This window comes from Crinia signifera, chromosome 2 (genome assembly GCF_055691185.1).
Source record: "Crinia signifera chromosome 2, ASM5569118v1, whole genome shotgun sequence".
NCBI classification, from domain to species: domain Eukaryota; kingdom Metazoa; phylum Chordata; class Amphibia; order Anura; family Myobatrachidae; genus Crinia; species Crinia signifera.
This window is the reverse complement of record NC_139218.1, coordinates 277,938,769-277,957,749: the sequence shown is the minus strand read 5'-3', so window position 1 is coordinate 277,957,749 and position 18,981 is coordinate 277,938,769. Positions and strand designations below refer to the sequence as shown.

General features: G+C 44.1%; 2 pseudogenes; one reads left to right on the top strand and one right to left on the bottom strand.

Moving 5' to 3' along the window:
- Positions 1–748: 748 nt before the first annotated feature.
- Positions 749–867, bottom strand: LOC146061211 (5S ribosomal RNA; annotated as a pseudogene).
- A 6,172-nt stretch (positions 868–7,039) lies between these two features.
- LOC146061200 (5S ribosomal RNA) lies at positions 7,040–7,158 on the top strand (annotated as a pseudogene).
- The last annotated feature ends 11,823 nt before the right edge of the window (positions 7,159–18,981 follow it).

Here is an 18,981-nt window from a genome sequence, read left to right as displayed (position 1 = left end):
AAGTTGAGAGAGAGCACAAAAGCAAAAATTCTATGTATAAGCAAAGTCTGTATATGGTGCCAATACCAAAATGTCGTGCTGGATCTTGGAGCTGAGAAAGGCCTCAGGAAATTCTAGTAGATAAGAAAGGGGTTGAAGATCCGCACAGACTTGTAATCTGTGTAATGATTTTTGTACCAACTTAATGAACTACTATACTTGACAAATTCTGGTAGTTGCTTGGTTGGCGGTGCGCCCAGCGTTTAGAATCAATGGTGAACACTGGGGTTTTTTTCGTCAGAGGAAGAGTCCGACAAAAGAAAGAAAAAACGCTTTTTGGGCGCACTCGTTTGTTTAAAGATGTAATATGATAAAATTAAAACATAGCTTTTATTTTAGACTTTATTTAAAATAAATGGCACAAAAATAATTTGATATTTAGATATTAAAATGTAGTGTGATCCTTGGACTGGTTTAATTCCAGGGAAATTGGTAATTTAGTCACACACTTAATCTGTCATTCAAGCACTGATGTTATCAGAGGTATGATTACCAATGATTATAGGCAGTGAAATGATTCGATTCCCCTAGGTATGAAAAATCTTGTGCTTAATAGCATCTGGTAATACACCTAGTATTGGTAGTATGGGGAAAAAGAAAAAAGATGTCACAGCCTCTATATGCGTTAATAAATTCTTTAATAGACACTCTCTCTGGCAGTCATGTTACAGGTGTTTGTTTAATACGGCGGCTTATACCCCTATTTTTAATATTGCCACACCTGGGCTTCCCCAGGGGTCTCCCACCTGGGTACTGTCCTGGCCCTCCACTGCTTGGCTTCCAAGTTCGGGGAGGGTTTGGGCAGACCAGTGGGGTATGGTGGCAGTATATTAGGGTTTGGTATCTGATCACAAATAACCTGTTGGGCTGCAAAGGGAGGTGGCTCAGCAGGCGCAACACCTGAGTCACACTGTCTCTGAAAAAAACAATAATTAAATATTTATTTTTAATTTTTGTGATAGTGCTAGTATTAATGCAAAAAGGGGGGTTGGTTACTGAGTGCTATAACTGCTGGGGAGTAAAAAAACCCGAAAGGAGCAGTTCTGTGTGTTACACAAAACTGAAGGAGACAGTCAGCATCAGAGATGGTAGCACAATTAATAATTAGCAGTTTAAGTTGTCACCAAATAATTAAGCAGCTGCGGAGAGATAGTGGCGTCAGACAGACATTATACAATTCCTGTATTTCACTGGATACATTAGATCTCCATGGGATACGAAGTAACAAAGTAACTGTGTCTGATCACTCATCTATAATAGTTGCAAGTTGCTTCTTTTGTAACGATATACACGCTGTGATGACAGACAATCTGCGCACAATATCAGAATTGCTGAACGCAGTCTGATGATGGTTATAGATAGTACAAACCCAGTTTGCTCAAAGAGAGCTCATGAATAATTGGTAAAGCACATCTCCAAGGGGAGATAATCACAAATTGGACAGGTATAGCTGTCCGTACAGGGAGCGCTGACCGACTGCTTACAGCAGTAGCGGTGCGCTTGTCTAACCTGATGCCGCTGCCTGAGTTAGCGGTTTTGACGGAGATAGGGATCGTAGGTTGTCGCGCTGGCTGGCGGCGAAGCTGTGAGCAGAGACCGGCCGGATACTCTGCGCCGGAGCTGGGCGCGTGGAAGTCTAGATACCTGACCTCGCTGTCAGAGCCGGAGCTCCCTGAGGAGTGTGTCGGCGGCGGCGTGTGGACGCTGAAAGTTGCTGCCAGTATCAGGTGGACGGTCAGAGAGGTGAGAGGCTGGACATCGGGGCTGTGGACACGTGTTTCGCCTATAGGGCTTCTTCTTGCAGTGCCATTTTAGATGAGGGCAAATGCCCTTGCTTTATTCTCTCTCTTTTTGATGGACAGCCTTTTTGACCAATCAGGTCTTGAATGGGGCTGTATTGGTTTGATTCAACGAATATTTGTTCCTCTCCTGGATACACTGATTAAACATTTACCCCACGAGGTCTTAGACCAAGGACCTTTCCAGCGTTTGAGTTATGCACCGAAAACCTCAAAAAAGAGTGGGAAAATAGCCTTTTGAAGTGTTCCCAGGAATTGATGGGAATCTTAATCCAACATAATCACCTTGTGCTAGAGTCCATCTCTAAAGAAGTTGAAGCATTAGGTAAGAAATTGGAACCATGGGAGACGAATACTTCCTTCCAACTCCACTTTGAAAAAAACAAAAAAGATCTAGAGGAGTATGAAAAAGTAATAATTGAAAGGAAGAGAAATAAATTCCATCGTGACCAAACTGACTTCCACACAGGACGAGTCTTCCGCTGGACGAAGCGAAATCAACGCAGGGACCTGAACCGACACCAGCCATCCACATCTGAGACAGATTACTCCAGCACGGATGAGTTAAGTGAGGACAGTCACCAAAGAGAGGATCCCATACCCAGAAGACCGACCAACCATTTCTACCACTCACAATCAATCGGAGCAACTCAATCCATACCGGAACCTTTTTTAGAGTACAGCAGAGGCCGAGGCCCCAAACAAAACGAAAGACCAGACGCAGTAAAAAGAAGAGGAAGAAGAAACGCATCACGATGGGGGCCGCACATACCGAACCGATATCCCCTGAGGGGCACGGAGACACAAGAACAGACATATCACAACTTCAGATAATTAACTTATCTGAACATACCCTAACAGCAATACAAGAACAAGTTCTCCAAAAAGGTTTAACTTTCTGCCCCACATCCTCTTTCGACAGATTCCAATGGGAAACTAATCTGCAATTATTTAGTAGGAAATTACTACTTACCAAATTTCATGCTAAAAAAGATGACAGTATCCTCCACAACACCACATGGACCAATCAAGAATTGGAAGCCCTACAAGCTTTGGAGGAACTTGGTGACACCACCACCCATGAACCTGAGAAAAGACCGGTATGCAAGAAAAGATCAACCTTCTTCCCCCCACCAAACATATGCCCTGAGGTACAAGTGTTTACCAAGATGGTTGCCCAGGACTTTGATAAACTGTACAAAAAAAGGAAACATCGGATACATATTGGTAACACCAATAAAAAGGAAAGGAAGGCAATTAAAGAACTAAGAGAATGGAAGGATGTCCAAATCAAGCCCTCGGACAAGGGGGGCAATATAGTTATATGGCCCCACTCTCTATATCTACAGGAAGCCAACAGACAGTTGGATGATGTCACCTGCTACACCAAGACCATGTTCAATCCCACATCAAATTTCCAAATTGCATATAATCGGCTTATTGATGGTGCATTAAAGGACGATGTCATCACCAAAAATGAACATCAATTCCTACAAACCCCTAACCCACGTGTAGCAACTTTTTATTTGCTACCAAAGGTTCATAAAAACCTACACGAACCTCCCGGACGCCCAATTGTATCAGGGAATGGAGCATTAATAGAGAAAGCATGTGTCTTTCTAGACACACATCTTAGACAACATGTCATATCTTTGCCCTCCTACACACAGGACACTGCAGACGTTTTGAAAAAACTACATGATGTCTATCTGGATGAGGAAGAAATACTGGTCAGCATGGACGTTGAAGCACTTTACACCTGCATCAGTCATGACCTGGGTATCAAGGCAGTAAAATATTTCCTTGAAATGGACAACATTGGTGATTTTCAGCTGTTTCTATTGGACCTTCTAAATTTTGTCCTACACAAGAATTACTTTACATTCAATAACAGATACTACATCCAAGGGAGGGGGACGGCAATGGGGGCGGCCTGTGCCCCCACATACGCCAACCTCTTCCTTGGATGGTGGGAGCGAGAGGTGGTATTCAGCGAATCAAATCAGATCTATGATAACTGCATCACAACATGGATGCGTTACATAGACGACATTTTTTTGATATGGAGAGGTACCGAACAACAACTCAAAGAATTTGTTAAAAATTTGAACACTAATACCTTAAACCTCAAACTGACGTATACCCAGGACCGTTCCAGCATTTCGTTTTTGGACCTAAAAATTTACAGAGGTGCTCAGAACATGATAGAAACAGAACTTTTCCGCAAGACAACGGCTACCAACAGCCTCCTCCATCAGTCAAGCGCGCATTTCCCGCCTACTGTTAATAACATTCCAAAAGGAGAGTTCTTAAGGTTACGCAGGAACTGCTCAAATGATGAAACCTTCAAATCCAACTGTAAAGATCTCACCAAGAGATTAAGGGACAGAGGATATTCCAATAGGTCAATTAAGAAAGCAGAAAAAACCGTCACCCAGACAGATCGATCCAGAATGCTATTCCAAGACAAGGGAACCTCAGCAAAACCCATGGACAATACCATCAGGTTCGTGGGCAACTACTGCTCAGAATGGAAAGAAATTAAGAACATCATACAAAACCACTGGCCCATAATTCTCAGTGACAGCGACCTGGCCGCAAAGGTGAAACCACAAGTAGACATGAGTTGGAGGCGTGCCCCAAATCTAAAAGATCAATTAGTGCACAGCCATTTCACTAATACAACGACCAAAGCTCCACTCCTCAAAGGTACCCATCCCTGTGGAGGCTGTAAAATTTGCCCCCATGTCGACAAAACACTTACAATAAATGATAAATATGACAATACCATCACAATCAAAGACTTCTTCAATTGTAAGAGCAAAAATATCATATATTGTATAACATGTGAGTGCAATATGAAGTACGTGGGACTGACTACAAGGATGCTCAAGCAGCGAGCCTTAGAACATCTTGGCAACATCCGCAATGCTCCATCAGACATCATTAAAATGAAAAAACTGACAACGGTCGCCAGGCATTTCTTAAAAAAACATGAAGGAAAGCCAGCTGGTTTCCAGATACGAGGCTTGGAACAGATCCATTTAGGATTAAGGGGAGGAGACTTGAATCAAATACTCCTTCAAAAGGAAAGTAAATGGATTTTCAGTTTGGGATCTTTGGCCCCTGACGGCCTGAATGAGGATATCAAATATGGATCATTTCTAAAATAAAATCATCATTATGTATATTTCCTGATTTACAACCTAACAGTGGGCAATTCCCACTTATCAACCAATTTCTGATAACTGACCTCACCAATGGTTTCCACACACTCACTTCTGGTTATTCCTTCTCACACACCCAATGATCGGGCACCATATATCGTGTGATCTCACGTTTAATACTGGAATCTGCTCCAGCATCACCCAACCTATCATCATCCTCACAATCATAGATCTCATTAATCCAACCGATCTCACCATGCAATTTCACCTAGGGGTGTAGATTCTCCCCATCAGCACGTTACCACTCACGATTTATATTGTTTTGTTTTGTTTTGTTTAGTCACTTTTGGCACCAACCTGCTAGCACAAATAATTCCAAAAAAAGACATTCCCCGGAAATGCCAATCCAGACCCATGAGAAATCATGCGGTCTCACCAAAACCTACTATAACCTAATTAATAGTATACATAATTATTTACCACTGATTATCAATATCACTATAATATTACTCACTCCCCAACCTTCACCATACCCCGAGGTCAATTACTCCATACCAGCCAATCTCTACAAATAAAAAAATGTTGAATGACAGAATGAATGTGTAATACGTACACACCAGCCGACATAATCTCAAAATATATGCGTTCTGCATATACCAACCAGTTATAATGCGCAACTTGATATGTTTGCGTCTCATGCATCTATGTACACAGGCGAGGATTCCTTACAAGCCAATTACTCCTTAAAAGCCAAATTTCTCAAAATAATAAAAATGAAAAATGTTGAGTGATCTAAAGAATACCCGATACAATGATACCAGCCGATATCATCTTAATATATATGCGGTTTGCATATACTAGCCAAATCATACCATGCAACCTATAATAATATATATGCATCTCATAACAAAAACGTTTAATCAGTGTATCCAGGAGAGGAACAAATATTCGTTGAATCAAACCAATACAGCCCCATTCAAGACCTGATTGGTCAAAAAGGCTGTCCATCAAAAAGAGAGAGAATAAAGCAAGGGCATTTGCCCTCATCTAAAATGGCACTGCAAGAAGAAGCCCTATAGGCGAAACACGTGTCCACAGCCCCGATGTCCAGCCTCTCACCTCTCTGACCGTCCACCTGATACTGGCAGCAACTTTCAGCGTCCACACGCCGCCGCCGACACACTCCTCAGGGAGCTCCGGCTCTGACAGCGAGGTCAGGTATCTAGACTTCCACGCGCCCAGCTCCGGCGCAGAGTATCCGGCCGGTCTCTGCTCACAGCTTCGCCGCCAGCCAGCGCGACAACCTACGATCCCTATCTCCGTCAAAACCGCTAACTCAGGCAGCGGCATCAGGTTAGACAAGCGCACCGCTACTGCTGTAAGCAGTCGGTCAGCGCTCCCTGTACGGACAGCTATACCTGTCCAATTTGTGATTATCTCCCCTTGGAGATGTGCTTTACCAATTATTCATGAGCTCTCTTTGAGCAAACTGGGTTTGTACTATCTATAACCATCATCAGACTGCGTTCAGCAATTCTGATATTGTGCGCAGATTGTCTGTCATCACAGCGTGTATATCGTTACAAAAGAAGCAACTTGCAACTATTATAGATGAGTGATCAGACACAGTTACTTTGTTACTTCGTATCCCATGGAGATCTAATGTATCCAGTGAAATACAGGAATTGTATAATGTCTGTCTGACGCCACTATCTCTCCGCAGCTGCTTAATTATTTGGTGACAACTTAAACTGCTAATTATTAATTGTGCTACCATCTCTGATGCTGACTGTCTCCTTCAGTTTTGTGTAACACACAGAACTGCTCCTTTCGGGTTTTTTTACTCCCCAGCAGTTATAGCACTCAGTAACCAACCCCCCTTTTTGCATTAATACTAGCACTATCACAAAAATTAAAAATAAATATTTAATTATTGTTTTTTTCAGAGACAGTGTGACTCAGGTGTTGCGCCTGCTGAGCCACCTCCCTTTGCAGCCCAACAGGTTATTTGTGATCAGATACCAAACCCTAATATACTGCCACCATACCCCACTGGTCTGCCCAAACCCTCCCCGAACTTGGAAGCCAAGCAGTGGAGGGCCAGGACAGTACCCAGGTGGGAGACCCCTGGGGAAGCCCAGGTGTGGCAATATTAAAAATAGGGGTATAAGCCGCCGTATTAAACAAACACCTGTAACATGACTGCCAGAGAGAGTGTCTATTAAAGAATTTATTAACGCATATAGAGGCTGTGACATCTTTTTTCTTTTTCCCCATACTACCAATACTAGGTGTATTACCAGATGCTATTAAGCACAAGATTTTTCATACCTAGGGGAATCGAATCATTTCACTGCCTATAATCATTGGTAATCATACCTCTGATAACATCAGTGCTTGAATGACAGATTAAGTGTGTGACTAAATTACCAATTTCCCTGGAATTAAACCAGTCCAAGGATCACACTACATTTTAATATCTAAATATCAAATTATTTTTGTGCCATTTATTTTAAATAAAGTCTAAAATAAAAGCTATGTTTTAATATTATCATATTACATCTTTAAACAAACGAGTGCGCCCAAAAAGCGTTTTTTCTTTCTTTTGTCGGACTCTTCCTCTGACGAAAAAAACCCCAGTGTTCACCATTGATTCTAAACGCTGGGCGCACCGCCAACCAAGCAACTACCAGAATTTGTCAAGTATAGTAGTTCATTAAGTTGGTACAAAAATCATTACACAGATTACAAGTCTGTGCGGATCTTCAACCCCTTTCTTATGCACTTTTTTGGTAGTTGTACTAACGAGTGATTTTATTATTTGTGAAATAAATGAACACTCTATTACAGACAAATGATACCAATAATCTCAAAACAATATATATCTATATATATTTGTGCAAGCTTATATTTTCCATTTTTCTATCTCACAGCATAAACATATTAGAAGAAAGGTTAAGTGTCATGGTGTCATCACATTGCAAGTTTCATACACTTTTATTACTTGGACCTGGATTCTTTCCACCTAGCACCACACTATCTAAGATTGACAAACTTGATAATTACCCCATGGAATCTACCCCATAGAAGAACATGCACAACCCAAACATAGGCAGCCAATGAGAAACTGCAGTTAAACCTTAATGGAGGTCAGTGTGGCAAACAAAGGACCCATTGCCGTACCAAACAGAGCTGCCAGGAGACAAGGAGACACATCCATAAAGCCTGCACATTTGAAGAGAAATCACTGTAAAAATAAGTTAACTAGAATGGGACATAGATTTTGCATATAAATACTGCACTTTAGAATATTTAAATAGTTACAAATCCTTTACATAGATTTGTAAGTCTTGACAAAAAACTACATGTATTACAGAAAGTCTTACTGAATATGCTGCCAGTCTTACTGAAAGAACAATCAATCTCCTATCCTAGTCTATGATTACCATAGAAGCATCCAGTACAAGTTTCCAAGGGTGTTAAGGGAATTCATGCTGATTTGGAGGTCCAAAGAGAATGTAAGTTCAATCAAGAGAGATTTCAGATCCAGCCCAGGTTCCAAGAGAGAGAGTAGAGTTCTAGTAAAGACTGAGGGCCAGCTGCACTAAGCTTCAAAAGTTATAAAATGGAGAGTGATAAACAGCCAGCTAATCAGCTCCTGTCTCACTTTTTTCAAACACAGTGTGTGACATGGCAGGCAGGAGCTGATTGGCTGGCTGTTTATCACTTTCCATTTGATCACTTTTGAAGCTTAGTGCATCTGGCCCTAAGAGTGGTATTCAATTTCCAGTGCCAGAGGTTCTTTAGAGGAGAGCTGCTCTAGAACCATAAAGTCTATTATCTAACTATTTATGGCGACTGTCTATAATCTATATAGTGCACGGCACCTTATACTGAGCTCACCTTTAGCACTGTAACTATTTTATGCTTGAGCTGCTCTGACTTTTCCCTTAATCTTATTGAATATATGTTATACTTGTTTAAAGGACAAAAATCATATAAAGTACTTGTATTCTTGTCAGATATTAAATATGCTTATATGTACATTGCTGTACTATTCTTTATATTTGTTACCAATAAGACAACAAGTAAATGTATAAGTCTTAAGGAGCCCATACACGGTCCGTTGTGGACCGGCTCCGTTCTGTACTATGCGATGCGCGCTCCCGCGAATCACATAGTACGGTACAAAAAGTATGTGCTGCACATACTTTTTGTACTAGGTAAACACCGTATCGGATCGCAGTGCATGCACACTGCATGCACAAGGGATGCGATCCAATACGATGTGTGCTGTTTAAGCACAGAACGGATCCGATAAACGGACCATGTATGGGGGGCTTTATTCTAATTGAGCATTATATTTACCTTTGTTAGAACTAGAGATGTGCGGCGGCCACTTTTTCGGGTTTTGGTTTTGGATCTGGATCTCCCTTCGTGTTTTGGATCTGGATTGGTTTTGGCAAAACCACCCTTGTGGGTTTTGGTTTTGGATCTGGATTTTTATGAAAAAATGCTAAAAATGGCTAAAATAACAGAATTTAGGCCTGTTTTTGCCCCTAAAGTATTATTAACCTCAATAACATTAGTTTCCACTCATTTCTAGACAATTTTGATCACTTCACAGCTTACAAAATTGTTTTAATTTACTGTAGTTGGGCCAAAAGGGTATACCGAGGTAGCTGGATGACTAAGCTAAGCGACAGCAGTCGGCATCACATACATGGACCTTACACTTCCAACCTGGCAGAGCGGCACTGCAGGGGCAGACAGGGTGGCAGTTTAATAAACTATCCCAAAAAAAGAGAAATGCTCCAAACAGCAAATATAAAGAGGTATCGGCCTTGTCATGACTGGTGGTAGCAGCTTCAGCACTTCTATCAGGTTGCTGATCTCCCACTATTTCCTCCTCCATCATCCTCCAAAAATGTGTTTTTATTTTATTTATTACTTTTATTTCTTTTTCTTACTTTACACTGGACACAGCCTGTCACACTGGACACAGCCCCTTGGACACTGGACACAGCCCCTGGACACTGCCCCTGGACACAGCCCCTGGACACTGGACACAGCCTGTCACCCTGGACACAGCCCCTGGACAATGGACACAGCCTCTGGACACAGCTCCTGTACACTGGACACAGCCGTCACACTGGACACAGCCCCTGGACAATGGACACAGCCGTCACACTGGACACAGCCTCTGGACACCGCCCCTGGACACAGCTCCTGTACACTGGACAATGGATATATGTCACGCTGGACACTGGATATATGCCGTCACACAATGGTTAGATGTCACACTGGCCACTGGATATATGTCGTCACACTGGACACAGGATATATGTCGTCACACTGGACACAGGATATATGTCGTCACACTGGACACTGGATATATGTCGTCACAGTGGACATATATGTCGTGAGTGACTCGTGACACTGGACAATGGATAAGATATAGGCCGTCACACTGGACACAGCCCCTTGTATTACTGCAGCCCCTGTACACAGTGTACTACTCAGCAGCACTGCAGCCCCTGCGTGTGAGCACTGCAGCACTGAGTTAGTTAGTTAAATCACAAAAAACACAGGGTTCAGGGCTAAATAAATCACAACACAGGGATTAGGGCTAAATAAATCACAACAGGGCACGGGCCACAGTACAGCCCCTGGACAGTGGACACTGCAGCCCCTGCGTGTGAGCACTGCAGCACCTAGTTAGTTAAATCACACTACAGGGCTCAGGCCTATAAACAGTCACTGACTCTCAAGTCTACAACACAGGGCAGTGAGGGCACAGGGCAGGTCACAGAGCACAGCACAGGGCAGTGAGGGCACAGGGCAGGTCACGGAGCACAGCACAGAGCAGTGAGGGCACAGGGCAGGTCACAGAGTACAGCACAGGGCAGTGAGGGCACAGGGCAGGTCACGGAGCACAGCACGGAGCACATGGCACGGAGCACAGCACAGGGCAGTGAGGGCACAGGGCAGGTCGCGGAGCACAGCACAGCACGGAGCACATGGCACAGAGCACAGCACGGAGCACACGGAGCTTCCCAACCACCCTCTTCCCTCTCCAAGATTGGAGTGAAGATGGCGGGGCGCGCATGCGTCTTTTATAAGATCCCGCTCCCGCGAGAATCCGACAGCGCGATGATGACGTTCGGCCTCGTTATTGGTCCGGAATTCAGGCGGGAACTCCCGAGCCGGCTCGGATCCCCGATATTCGGATCTGTCGGATCTCGGGGATCCGGACCCGCTCACCTCTAGTTAGAACAGAGTCATTATAATTCTTTGTTGTAATTATCCTTTCCGTATAATTGTTAAATATGTCTAACAATCTAGGCTACTCACTCATATTTTAGAAGGACAAACTAGTGAGTAAGTATCCAGTTTTTATATGAGATACTAGTGCTTCCATTTTGCCCATGTCGTGTGTATATTACATTCAGTACATGATATTGTGCGGCCCTAGCTTTAATTAACATAATCAACTTCTTTAAGCCCACATCCACTTGTTGCCTTTAACAAAGATCACGATGATTCATATGGTAGTAATACACAGCTACACACAATAGCTGTTCCAGGGAGAGTATGTAGAAGAGTTACCTTTTGTAAGCCAACCAATTAATCACTGCCCTAAATGTAAAGAAGCAGAGAGGTGAGGAGGAGATGCACAAATAAACACAATCTGTGGCTGAAAATGAATAGCAACAGTCGCGGAGATGTGGATGCAGCACTGTATAACCGGAAACATGAGCCAGTATATACTTAGATGTTATCAACTGTTTTAAAGAGATTTTACACCAGAGCAGGATTTCATGATATTCAAACAGAATCACTATCACTTACATAGAAACATAGAATTTGATGACACTTGGCCCATCTTGTCTGCTTATGTACATAAAAACACTTACACACTATAAAAGAACACAAATAAGTTTCAGGTGTGCGTGTGCATGTAATAAACAAATGAATACATTTATTGAACAATAATGATAATAATATAAAAAGTAGATTGCTGGATAAAGAATGTTCCTCCCCACACGGTGTTGCTTGTACAGTATATTACCTCTGTTTACATCCAGTTTTTTTTTTTTAGAGAGGTGGCATTCCTCCACAATAGATGCTGTCACAGCCGAGATGGGGGGTCCAAAGATATAAGTTTGTGGAAAGTCAACGCGTTTCGCTGCCTTATCAGCTTTTTCAAGCTTTATTTAAATGTCTTTTTATTTTAATTGTCTATTTTTATATTATTATCATTATTGTTCAATAAATGTATTAATTTATTACATGCACACTTGAAATTTTTTAGATCAACCTGTGTTCTATTATATCTGTTACTATAGGGGTGTTCTCTTTTTACACTTATACACTAGTGTACATTTTTTGTCGGAAGCCAATTAACCTACCAGTATATTTTTGGAGTTTGGGAGGAAACCAAAGTAAGGGGAGAATAAACAAACTCCACACAGTTACAGCAGTGGTGGGAATCAAACCCACCACCTCAGTGCTTTGAGGAAGTAATGCTAACCATTACATCATCAATACTGCCCCATTACACCATCTGTATTGTCCCAGTAAGTCTTTCTCCAATACAGGGTTTAAACAGGATAATATGGCACTAATCATAAGGTAAGAAATGGTTTACAGCTGCGATGAATAAGGCAAATATGCTAGGTGAAATCATGGTCCTCACAAGGGCCCTTATTCTGATTGACGCGTACTTTACCGCATACTTTCGGATCGCGTCTTTACGGCGTCTGCGCATGCGTGGAGAACGCAACGCGCATGTGCCACGCCTTGACTCCGTACCAGTTCGGCCAAATCCCGTCCAAAACTGTTCCCCGCAATCAGTCGGGAAATATGGGCGTATTATGGGCGTCATGCGGAATGACACATGGGCGTAGTTTCAAAGTGGGCAAAACGGGGCGGAAACATGGGCGGACACGGGGGAGTACACTTATGTTGGGGGGCGTACATTCGGATACCACTCCGAATGCACGCGATCAAAAAGGGCAGAAATGTGCGGTGTCCACAAGTGTACTATTGCTTTGCGGACACCACTCGTTCATGCGGTAGGCGAACGTACCGCCTAATGACTACAAGCATTAACACCTGAACCCAATAGAATCGACTCCTTTACTCATTACTCACTAATAGGCCGCTTGTCAGTGCTTTAATTGAAACCATTGCTGCTTCAAGGAAACCTTACTAATCCCCCACATATGCTGTACTTGTCAGACACTTTAAAACTGCTAACAATGGACATGACTGAATATTAATACTATCAATACACATGTGTATTCGACATGTACTCATGAAACCACACATTTTTGGTAAAGTAAACAAATTTATTTCTATACATGTCACAGTCAATGCCACTGTGATGCAATGACCAAAAAATACAAAATCCAAAAAATAAACAACATGGCAGGAATGTACCAAAATAAATAATAATACAAAACAAATATAATTGCACACAGATGGACTCCAGCACCTCCTATGTGCCACTGCACATGCAGCCAGTGGGAAATGAGGAGGCTGCTGGCCCTTCTACAGCAGGGCAACCTGCACCTGACCATTCTACAGCAGGGCAACCTACACCTGGCCCTTCTGCAGCAGGCCAACCTGCAGCTGCCTCATATGCACCATCAGCAGAATCATTTGGAACACAACCGGGGACTTCACAAGATAGTACCATGGCCATCACTTCAAGTACAGCTGACAGTAATGGCAGGCAAAAGAGGGCAACAGGGGCACCAAAAAGGACATATGAAGCAAGGGCTCATCTGGTTACCCTCAGCACGTGATTGGACACAAGAAGCTGACACACACAGCACAATGGAAGATTTGGGACCACATAACGGTGGAGATTAATGCAGCCACAAGTTCATTTGCGACCACGTTTGGCCTTGGTAGGCTCCTTGGCCTGTGCAGCAGCTCTTCTGGCACGGGCAGATGCTGGGGCAGGTGGAGCAGATGATGTTGAGGGGTTGGCTGGTCTACCCCTCCTGCCAGCAGGGAGTGTTGCCGGTGGTAATGCACCAGAAACGGATGACATTAGGACCCTGTTGCTGGTAACCAGCTCCACCATAAGCTCATTATGGTGGAGGAGGAGATCATTTTGGCGGGTGGCTTGCTCGGCCAGCACCTGAGCACTTGCAGCCATGGCCTGATGTGACTCAGCCATGGCCTGCATGCTCGCAGCGATGGCCTGCTGGGTGCTGACCAAGCTCGCCAGGATCTCCTCGGTCCTACGCATCCGTTCTGATGCCAAGTCTCCCTGCTGGTTGATGTCCCCAAGCATGTTGGCCAAGGCGGACAAATCGGCTTGGGCCGATGGCTGCTGCTGCACAGGCCTACCCCTGGGGCCAGGTGGCACGGACTCCTCCACCTCCTGAGCAGAGTCGTCACCAAGCGGTGGGGTGTCTGTGGAAAAAGATAAACACAATTAGGACACATTCTAAGATAATTACTTGCACAAGTTTATGGCATGACCAATATTTACCTTCAATAAAAGACGCAAACACTTCAGCTGGGGCCTCGCTATCCATCGTGCTCACCCCCCTGATCTCCTCAACTGATATACAGCTCTCGGCCATCAACTCCAGGGGGGTGAGCTCTAGCCCTGATGGCATGGGCCCGGCCCCAGATGTCTGGCTGTGTTCCCACCGCTTGGTCATCTTCCTCTTCAGGTTGGTTTTGAAGTCCTGCCACCTGCAATGTAAGTTGACATATTAATACATGTCACTCCAGATGTTAGCTGTTGCAGCCATTGCTCTGTGCTACATATTACGACATGTGATTAATGTCCAAAAGATAATATTACATGCAACTATGATATCAACCGTTACAATACACATTCACAATCACCCTACTCTAACTCTCAACGAAATAACATGGCAATAATGTCTGTGTATCGTAACAACCTCACGGGCCATTTGCAAAATCCATCTAAGCATTAATTCAATCATTACTTGGCTATTACTGGGCACATGTATCACAAAACAACTTGCCTCTTCTTCACATGGTCCGTCTCACGAACTTGTGGCGCTACTTCATTAATCTCTGCCGTTATCTGTTCCCAAATCTTCCATCTGCGTGTGTGTGTCAGCTTCTCCGATGGACACTCAATCCAATCACGTGCTCGGGGAACCAGGATGGCAAGCTCCTGTGCTTCATATGCCTTATTTTTTTTGGTGGTTCCTCTGTTGCCCTGGCTCTCCCCTTGCCACGTCCATGGCCACGCCCCCTGTCACGTGTCGCTGCACTTGAAGTGCTGGCCATGGTACTACCTTGTGAAGTCCCCGGTTGTGTTCCAAACAATTCTGCTGATGGTGCATATGAGCCAGCTGCAGGTTGGCCTGCTGCAGAAGGGCCAGGTGTAGGTTGCCCTGCTGTAGAATGGTCAGGTGCAGGTTGCCCTGCTGTAGAAGGGCCAGCAGCCTCCTCATTACCCACTGCCTGCATGTGCAGTGGCACATAGGTGGTGCTGGAGTCCAGATGGTCAAAAAGTTGCTGCAGGTCTGGGTCCACCTCTGGTTGTGATCCAGACATGTTAGCAACAACATTGTCACCTTCTAATACACCTTTATATACTGTTTGTGTATCCTGTTTGGCGGACATCAGCGGCAGCTGCGTTCCGTGCGTGAGCGTACGTCGCTGTTTTTTCGCGCCGCATACGGTGGCGGAAATTCCATTGTGTAAAACCTGGCGAAAGTTCGACATGAAATACTGGTCACCAATGCTAACATTGCATAGAATCTTCTGATACACCTGTGACTATTGCACAATACACATGCTATTTGCTAGCATGACATGACATTTGATTCATGACTACTGTGGTATTGTGGAGTTTGATTGCAAGCTAAAAGTAGCCCAATCCCTTAGATAATCCAGGCCACAAGTCATGCAATACTCATCTCTACTGTTATAGACCACACATGTGAGAGGCCTATAAATAGTGACTTGCTGCTAGAATCATTTGTCTCCAGATCTGGACTTGTCAGGGTCTAAGGTAAGCTCTTCCATGCTCCTTGTAGATATGATATCCATTAACAATGTAAGTGTATGAATGTATGCACCATTGCCTCACTGCCTACAGATTGTTGGGCCAGCAAAGTGCGTGTAGCATTATTGCAACATGTCACATGTTCACTATTTCACTCACAGGTCTTAAACCTGTGTGGGTTCATCTATTGCAGGACAACATGTCCCAGCAATAGATGAAATGTCTCATAGTACATGATGTCGGCAAAAAATGCTGACACCTTTATCTGTGTGTTTAGGACGGTGTGTATTGAGTTCATATTATTGTTACATCATTATAGAGTCAAATGGATCTGCGGGATTTCACGGGGCGGCCATCTATTGTACGTATTGAAGCCTACAAATCTATTTGTAGTCGGATATGGCCATTATGTGCATAGGTGCATCAGTATTTATGTTCATTTCTTTATAGGTTGCTGAAGCAATGATGCGCTACATGGAGAGGAGGCTAAGGGCACTTGCGGCTCTCCCCACTCGTCGCCCAAGGAGGCCAGGACGTGCTAGAATCTATCGCACACGGGTGACTCTGTTTGCTATGCCCGATGATGAGGTACTTACTAGGTACCGGTTACCGCCACATGTCATTCTGGATCTGCTCACGTTAATTGAGAGCGATCTGGAACCTCTACACGGGATCACGACAGCAATTCCGCCTCACACACAGCTGCTGGCGGTGTTGCATTTCTGCGCCTCAGGATCATTCCAACAAGTAGTGGCAGTACTTGCTGGAATATCTCAGCCGGCCTTCTGCCGAATCCTTAGGCGTGTGACGTCGGCCATGTTCAGGCGCAAGGGGCACTTCATGGCCATGACATTTGCCACCGAGACCCTGCGCAGAAGCCAGCAGGCCTTCCATCAAATTGCTGGCTTCCCTAATGTGATAGGGGCTGTGGATGGCACCCATGTACCATTTGTGCCTCCATCTCGAAGTGAGAAGATATATAGGAACCGCAAATTGTTCCACTCACTGAACGTGATGGTGGTATTTGGCCCATTTATGGAAATTCTCGCCTTCAACTCGAAGTTTCCCGGAAGTGCCCATGACTCTCATGTCATCCGACAAACCGGGATATGGCAAAGACTCCAAGAGCTGGAAGGCCGTGATGCGTGGGTTCTGGGTGACTCCGGTTACCCATGTACGCCCTGGCTACTTACGCCGTACAGCTCCCCAGAACCGGGCCCACAGGAGGCATTCAATCGGGCGCATGTTGCCACCAGGCAAGTGGTGGAGCGCTCAATTGGCCTTTTAAAGGGTCGATTTAGAGTGCTCCACCGCACTGGTGGTGACTTACAATATGCGCCTCAAATGGTGTCGAGGATCGTGGGCCTGTGTATATTTTTCCACAACATTGCTGTGCGGCGTGAGATACCCTTTGATGAGTGGGAGGTACCATCTGAGCCGCAAGATCCGCCCATGCGCCCATCCCGCGCCCCTGAATGCCGGAGGGGATACCAGCTGCGGGACTCTGTGGCGCAAAGATACTTCAGGTACATTTTATCTAGTTGACAGAACACACCAATTTTAGTAAAAATCACCCCTTCAAATAAGTACAGTGTGTTAGTTGTCAGTGTTACAAAACGAAAATTAGCCAGCCTGCCCTCCTAATGGCAAAGAAATAGTAGATATTTATCATATGTGCTTAGTTTTGGGGGAAGTTCAATATAGGTGCTCATTATTATACCTTGTACAAGGGATCTTATGTGTTTGTTATATCTTCATTATTGTAGTTGATACTATCCCTGATGACTGGTGAGTACATTGATTTATTCTCTAATGTGTTGGGGATTTTTTCCTGTGTTGATGTATGATTTGTTTGCAGATATATATATATATATCTATATATATATGATATTTGAATTTATTAACATGTTTAAACATTTCAAGGAGCAGGCAGGCAGGCAGGCAGGCACCCAGGCAGGCAGGCAGGCAGGGCTGGTGTATAATGCTGGTCTCAGGATACCTGCAAGTATGTGTATGTGTCTTTTAAACATAAATGTACGCATACACATAGATGCATAGAGTAAGTAATGCTAACTACAGCTATGCGTTGCTAAGCTATAGCACGCGTTGCTTGGCGGAGCGAGGCGTCATTGGATTTGCTAAGTGCATACACACTGTGTTTTATATATATCAGATTTGTTCATTGCCATACATCAGCACTACTGTTTTGAAGGCATGCGAATTTGTCACCATTTGTGTTGGCGCAGAGACGCTGTTCATGTAAAGATGAACAATAAAGTTATTAACACAAATAACTGTGATAAACCAATGCCACCACCTGATTGGTTGATTGATGCCATTGTTAACATGGCGGAGACACGAAGGGCAGACCCCTTTTCACCTGCGGAGCTGAGGGTTCTGGTCTCCGTCATGGAGACAAGGCTGGGCCGTGCGGGGCCCTTTATCAGTAACCGCCATAAGCGGAGGGCCTATGCTGCGGCAGGGCGCCGTATTTACGCCCGCACTCGGGTGCGGAGGTCCATCGGGCAGCTCGAGAGGCGGTGGTCGGACCTCCGCAGGCGCCAGCCCCAGCTGTTACAGCAAATCAGGGGCGAAATAGCTGATTGTGAGTATTTTAGCTATGAAATTTCGCACTTACAACATAGCATATATAAACAATAAAATGTGTCTCATGATAAGTGGGTGTCCATGGGTTTAAAAGTCCATAGACTGTTATGTGTGCTTCTTCCTGGTTAACATGCAGTCATGTGGCTTTTATATGTAATGACATAGCATTGAGGATTCTGATGCATACAATGTGCCAGATGTAATATGTGTTACACATTGATAAATGCCAGGGTTGTAATGTTTGAACAAATTACTAACAATCACATAATAATTTAAATGTCACATTTTGGAGTCCATTAACAGTAAGGAGCTACTTTCCAGCATCGTTTGCCATCATTATCACCCTTCCATGTAT